Source organism: Thermobia domestica, chromosome 13, assembly GCF_964235325.1.
Source record: "Thermobia domestica chromosome 13, izTheDome1.hap1.1, whole genome shotgun sequence".
Taxonomy (NCBI): domain Eukaryota; kingdom Metazoa; phylum Arthropoda; class Insecta; order Zygentoma; family Lepismatidae; genus Thermobia; species Thermobia domestica.
The window spans coordinates 177,520,265-177,527,484 of record NC_137466.1 but is presented as its reverse complement, the minus strand read 5'-3'; the positions used below and the strand labels follow the sequence as shown (position 1 = coordinate 177,527,484).

General features: G+C 35.5%; 1 protein-coding gene across 1 annotated transcript in view; it reads left to right on the top strand.

The window, feature by feature from the left end:
* Positions 1 to 4,636: 4,636 nt before the first annotated feature.
* The window catches only part of LOC145667436 (facilitated trehalose transporter Tret1-like), a 77,113-nt gene continuing 74,529 nt past the window's right edge, over positions 4,637 to 7,220 (top strand). Inside the window, exon 1 of the mRNA XM_081734916.1 lies at positions 4,637 to 4,837. The gene's annotated coding sequence lies outside the window, so the exon portion shown is untranslated. The remainder of the gene's footprint in view (positions 4,838 to 7,220) is intronic.

The window sequence follows — 7,220 nt, the reverse complement described above, 5'->3', positions numbered from 1 at the left end:
TTGGTGTCCTCATCGCTTTCTGTAGGCGCTGTAATATCGATAGTTTCCCAATCTTTCGGAGAAGTAGATACAGGTAAATTTTCTGCATGGGGCACTGGTCTGATCGCGGATTGCAAGTTTGGGTATTCGATGGCACGTTGTTTCTTCTTGTTACTTCCTGCTGTATTCGTCATACAGAAATAGCAATCATCATAATGATTCCGGGGTTCTCTCCATATCATCGGAACACCAAAAAGGCATCCTTCGTTTGGTTCCTTTAAGCCAGGCAGTCAGAGTCGCATAACACATCAAACAACACACATGAGGGGCCCAGCTTTTATCTTGATCACCGATCTTGCAGCCAAAATAAAAATAATAGGTAGACTATATGCCTTCCTAACGTTATCATTTATCGATTTAATCTGCGACTTAACCATAAATACGCCACAGATATAACAAAATCTGTCCGGTGAGTTTTTACATCCTCTGCGGGAAGAACTTGACATTTTGCACAGGAAAGCGAAACTTAAAGCAACAGCACAACCACTTATTCCATTAAAATCACTAAAAAATACTGAAAACACAGGCAAACAGTTTTAAAAATACGATAAAATAAAACTGAAGTTACTGACGTAAAAATTCCAAGTCAATTCTCCCGACAAAATACTTATACACTTGAGAGATTACTTACTGCAATGCATAAGAGCAAGACTGAGCCACGCAATAACGGCGCAGTCGGCGCTTTTTTCGCCCGCGTCATCGTGTCGCTCATTGTTGCCACATAGACCCTATTTTTTTAAACCGGTTTCAGTGGTCTAAAAACAAACAAACATAGGAGGGGGAGGAACACAAATGTCAAGCATTTCAATCATCCCCGTCTTCCCGGTATTCATTGTTTATATACATACATACATACATACATATATATATATATATATATATATATATATATATATATATATATATATATATGCCAATAACAAGGGCAGTCCTACCTGCCACCAACTGAGTGAAATCTAATTTATTTCTTACTCAAATAGCATTGTCAGATCGGTTATTCGGTGACAACTGAAGCCGTCCCTACAAAATGGCAAAATTGCAACAATGCATAACGCCAAAACACGAGCTAATGTAGTAAAACGGTTATCAATTTCGAATTCAGCATCCTGAAATTAATCAGAATCAGAGGTTTTCCTTTCTGTAACTAAACTGACGTCGGCCGGTGTTATTGTTATTAATAAAACATCAAACAACTGTCGCGGTGTTGTAGTCGTCAAGTAAAGGAGGTTGGAAACCACTGCATTAGGCAACCATCTGCGAGAATTAAGGATCCAGATCTTTCGGTGGGGTTACCTACACACTGGATCATTTCTTTTAGACACGTTTCGATGAGTTACAATACTGCTGTAGAACTCATACACTATCATAGTATTGGAGACAGGTTATTGCTGTCAGGGCAGTAATTTCTGACTTGCCAAGGAATTTTATATTTCTTGTAATCACCTTAGGTTCGAAATCCGACAGAACTTTCCTGGGCAATTAATACTCAAAAGTTGTACCATCCTCATGGTAATTACACTACGCGATTATTACGAAAATGTTCAATTTTTAAGGGGATTGTCCCTTTCTTCAGAAAGTCTTTCGATGTCCCGAGAAAAATGTCAACGGGACAAAAAAATGTCTTTATTTTTTATTAGTTTTTAAAGGAAGAGGAGAAAGAGCTTCCCGTTTTTTGACTTGTAGTTACGTAGTATAATCTTTACATATTCTTAAACCCCATAGTTTGACCTCCACTTGGAAAAAAAATGTCGAAATTTAATAAAAGAATTTCATATTTCTCGAACAGATTGTTCCGTACTAAACTCCATATTTTGATGTTTGATACTCTTCCGTGCATAGATAATCGAAGGTTACTTCTTCCTCCCTCGCATAAAGAACGACATAACAATGACAACCTAGGTGGAATGTCAAATTATGTCAGTTTGTATTGTTCTTTTCTTTAATTTTATAAATCTCATTTTATAGTCAGATTTATATGATACTATATATACCTTTATCATGGTTTAAGTTTGGATTTTATGCTCTTGAGGAATTGAACTCAATGCTAAAGAAAGCTTTATGAAGTCTTTGTCTGAAGAAAATGGGAGGAAACGGGAGAACCCCGAGAAAACCCACGCACACGGTGTTTGTCCACCACAAAGTTCACTTGGCAGGGCTGGGATCGAACCCGGGACCCCAAGCACCAGAGGTGAACGCTCTACCACTGAGCCACCGCGGCCCAAGAAAGCTTTATATCGTACTGTTATCTCTATATTAGACATTTCCAAGTTGACGACGTGTGACGTAAAGGTGCACTTTCACAATTAGAGGAATAGCAGAGAGAGAGACTAGAGCAAAGGAGGGGAGAGACAGAGCTAACAGAATGCTACAAACAAATTTTGGCAGTATACTCTTAATCGTAGATTCACGCTATCAATGTTTTTGTTTGTCTGTCACCACTGCTTTCTCTTAACGCTATATTTTACCTGTCTGCTCCTTTTCCTCTCCATACGGTTCACAGAGAAGCGGAGCAACCAGCTGTGACGTCACAGAGCATTTAATTGGAAATGCATTCACAATTAATTAGCGGTATACCAATACTGTGGAACATATTTTTATATAATTCGAAGTAAAAATGTATTTCGTAAATAGTTGCCGTTATAAATGTTTTCTATAATAAAGTTTGGGACACATGATGCACATAATGAGTACGCAATTCGAATATTGAAACTATTCAGTTTTATGGTTTACTGTATGCATTTGTGAAACAGATTAAATGAGGACTCATGATATAATTATCTGTCTGTTCGTGATATTTGATAGCACATTTTCTTTGAAATGTTTTGAAAGTATTTGTCATAGTAGTGTTTTCAAAGTTGAAGACCGAAGTTCGCGTCCTATTGATATTTAGTTTTCCTGTCAAGAAAATTTGAATATTCTCTTCTTAATATTTAACATGATTCTCTTGCTTTGTTAATTTATACAAAAACTGGTTCAAATTATCTTGCTAAGGCTATATCTACTTGGCTACTCTCAGCTGGTCACTTTTCAGCAAAAAAAAAAAAAAAATATCATCTCCGTAGGAGAAGAATACGTAGATAACCAACAAGATTATGTTATGTGTGAGAAAGATAATTGTTAAAAACGTATTGCTTGATGTAAATTGTTACGTTCAGTGTTATCAATTATAGTAAAAAGAATTTTGGATCGAACTGTTGTATGTTAATTTTTTTATCGTACTAGTTGGACTGCCGAATAAGTAAGCAGTCTAATCAGTAAACACCGTTGTTTAGTGTAGTTCACGGTTGAGGAGCTGTTTACATTTATTTACAGATAGAATTATGAAGGTTAATATGTGTTTCATTTATTTTAATGGTAGAATTGTCATGTCTCAGGATGTAGGATAATAAATTTTGTTCTGGATCTCGACATACAGACGTTATATTCGGAAACCATCACGATTGCTTCCAATAAACATTTCAAAGAAACAAGGAACATTTAAAAAGCATTTCAAGGAAAACGAAGATGACTTAGAAATGTTCTTTATAAAATATTCAGATTGATCTAGATATTTACAACTGGGTTGTTCAGAGCACAAGGAAATCAGGTCCAGTTACAAAAGTCGAGAGAAAGGGAGAGAAATTTTTACACTTATGTTACATGGAAAAGTTAGCACTATTTTTTGCAATATACGCAGGGGTAAAAGTACGGGGAAACATGGGGGATGACGTCCTCCCACCTCCAAAAATTAGTACGGCGTCCCCTCAGTTCCTAAAAAAAAAAAAAAATACAATGGACAAAGATAGGCAGAGGGACGGCGGGACGTTATGTCGCTACCTATCGTCCCTCTGCTTTTTCAGATCCACTTTTACCCGTGAATATAAGACATGTTTACAGTATCTGGACATGATTCTTTTAAGCTGTGAGACCAGCTTCAGGTAAAAATCTTAAAGATGAAATATGATTAAAAGTTGATTAAATTCCTTCTGCACTGAATGTGCCATCTTTTGTGGGAAGTTTTGGAAGTAATGCAGAACATTTCTGGATAAATTGGTAAAGTAATCACACATTCTAATATCCATTGTGCATTATCTATACTATTCTTAACTTACACCTGATTTACCCCATATATGTAATTTACTTGAAGTAATCGTCCTCGTGATAGAATGAATTCTTTTCGAATCTTCAATCCAATTCATAAAAAAAAAAAAAAAAAAAAAACATAAAATAGTGGATTTCCACATCAAAATTAGATGTTCCCTACATTTGAAGAAAAAAATCATAATACATATACCAAAATAATTTGAATATAATTATTATTTGTCAAACAAAAATATATATACATGAAATGTTTTGGTTTACTCATTACGAGTTAATTTACTTGTAAGAGTGATAATAAAGCTATTCCTTATTGTTTCAAAGCACATCTCACCGTGGGTGAAGGTCTGTCAATGCTGGAAAACTCGGTAATTGCACACTTTGGCATAGCATACGCCTTTCCAGTCTAACCCTGTGTGTAGTACAAGGTCACAACTACCTCTGGCGGGAAATAAAAGAAAACTAGAAAAAGAAAGAAGGAAAGTGAAGAACGACAAGAAAAAGCCTACAGTGTTAGCCGGTTGCAGTTTGCTTTTCTTCCTTTCTTTGCTGTTAACTGAAGGTGAACTTCATTTCTGATTAAACGTGTTGCTCGTTAGATAAAGAAGATTTTAGTTCCTTTTCTTTAATGACTTTTTTTTTCTTAAAAAAAAAGAGTTAAAGTATTGGTGATTAAAAGTACCTGAAGCACTCAAGAAGAACTCTGGACATGAAAACATACGTATGTAACAATATTTTCTTTATTAGTGTTAATTTGTATTATTATATATAATCTACTTATATTGCGCTGTTTAATGACCATTCGTATTAACAAGTGTTGTGGTACAGTATTGTTTTATCATCTACAGTCAGTAATTTGAGTTCATTGTGGAGTAATTTAAAGTTTTTATGACGTTACTTTGAAATTCTCAATAAAATCAAGGTTCAAAGGATATTCAAGTTATTAGTTTAAAATGATCAGAGAAAAAAAAAAGAAACATTGTAATAAAAAAAATTAGATATTATTTAATATGTTAACCTAGCTGTATATCCCTAAATGCCAATGAAAATTACACAGTTGAAGACTACTTTTTTAAAATGATATATAAAGACCAAATATCAAGAAAAATAAAATTTAAGCTTTGAATATTGGACTCCCCTTTAAATTTCCAACCCTGTCATTGTTTGTCACTCCAATATTATCTCACAGCATTCGACTACCAATTCTATGTGACTGACTAATCAATGCCCGGGCAAACCACTTGGGCCAGAACTTGAAATTTAGACAAGCCATATGATTTAAGACGTAAGGTACCGCTACGGAAGGAGTTTTGGAAATTCAGTGGAGAAGAGGAGGAATAGGAGTGATAATTATTATATTAAAATGTCCACATCTCTGAATTCCTGAAAGTTACCGTATGAATGACACTTTACATATGGACTTTTTGTTTAAAATAACAAGACACGTGTTTCGATATTTGACCTAGGTAGGAAGAAAAGGGGATAAGAAGGAAATAGGAGCTTGAGTTACAATTATTAAAATAAGAATCTCTCTTAACGTTAGCGACATCAAATTTGGTATTTGCACCTGTCATTTAAAATAATAAGACACATATTTCAGCGTCATATTATATTTGACCTTAAAGAGAAGAAAATGAGCTGAGCAAGAAAAAAAGATTGGAGAATTACAATTATTGCAATAAGACGTCTATACGCCGAAATTTCTGAAGGTTAGAGACTTGAAATTTTGTGTTTTAATCTAATATATTGAACACGTGTTTCAGCGCTTTAAATATTTGACGTATTTAATGCAAGGAAAAGTTGTGAGGATGCTGCCATAAGATGCCCAGATGAGACGTTTGATTTTTTGTGAGACCTCGATATTAGAAGAATTCTATATAAAAGGTACAGAAGAAAGAAGAAAATATTGTCCACATTAAAACATACGCACATTTGTTAGTAAACGATAAATGTTTAATTAAATTTACAATTATACTGAAAGATGTGTTACTTATGTCACAAATATAGATTAATGTACTAAAATATTTAAAAATATGAACGTTACTTGTTGAAAGTTTACTTCTTTAAACATGTTTCGATAAATTTTAAACCTTCGTGTGCGGGGTTTGACGGTAGTGATGGTAGTAAGAGAAACATCAATATTTACGCTTATTAGAGCTTGAACAAGAATATATGGGGTGAAATTTTGTTTTGTTTTGAGTGCCCATGGGACATCAAGGGGACTACCCATCCCTCCACACATGTTATATTGTAACCTAGGACAAGTAATATAAAATTACTATTTTCGGTACACAAAAAATGGCTGCTTTAATAAAGTTCTCTGTCTCCCCTGCTCTTGCCCACCAAAGACACTAAAGCTGGCGTCCTCACTGCCTGTCAAATTAGGTGGAATACTCTTTCTGTGCACAGCAAAAGCACACTTCTTTATTACATTGGTAAGGTACGGTACTCGTTTTCCAACGTCCAATCAGCACAAAAGTTCACAAATTTGCTACTTGCTAGTCTAAATGTTCTTTTAAAAATGAAATGAAATGAAATCTTTGGTTTTGCGTCCCACAGTTATGCCGGTTAGGCTAAAGGAGACGGCGATGATGAGAAATGAATGAAATGGTGGAATGAAGAAAGTGAGAGGAAACGGGAGAACCCCGAGAAAACCCACAAGCACGGTGTTTGTCCACCACAAAGTCCACATGGCATAAAATGAAATCTTCAGCACCTCACGTTTATGCACTTTAGGCTAAAGAGACGAATGGTTAATTAAAGTGAATAGTTGTGAAATAATTGTTGAAATGAGAGGTGAGAGGAAAGACCTGAAAGTCAGAGGAGGAGGAGCCCCGAGAAAACCACGGGCATTAAGTTGTTCCCTACAGCTACACAGAGCATAGGCCTAAGATAGAAGCAGGGACCCCTTGCAACAACAGAGCTCGGCGCTGAATCAGTTCCCTTAAGACTATATGGTTAGCATACATGTCTTTGGGGTGGGAGATCCGGGATAGATTCTAGGCAGAAGCTCATGTGGTTCGGATCTCACGTTGAATTGTAGATTCATGTCTCATATACCGCCTCGTTGCTGAAAGGAATGCTCAACCCAAATCTAACCCAAT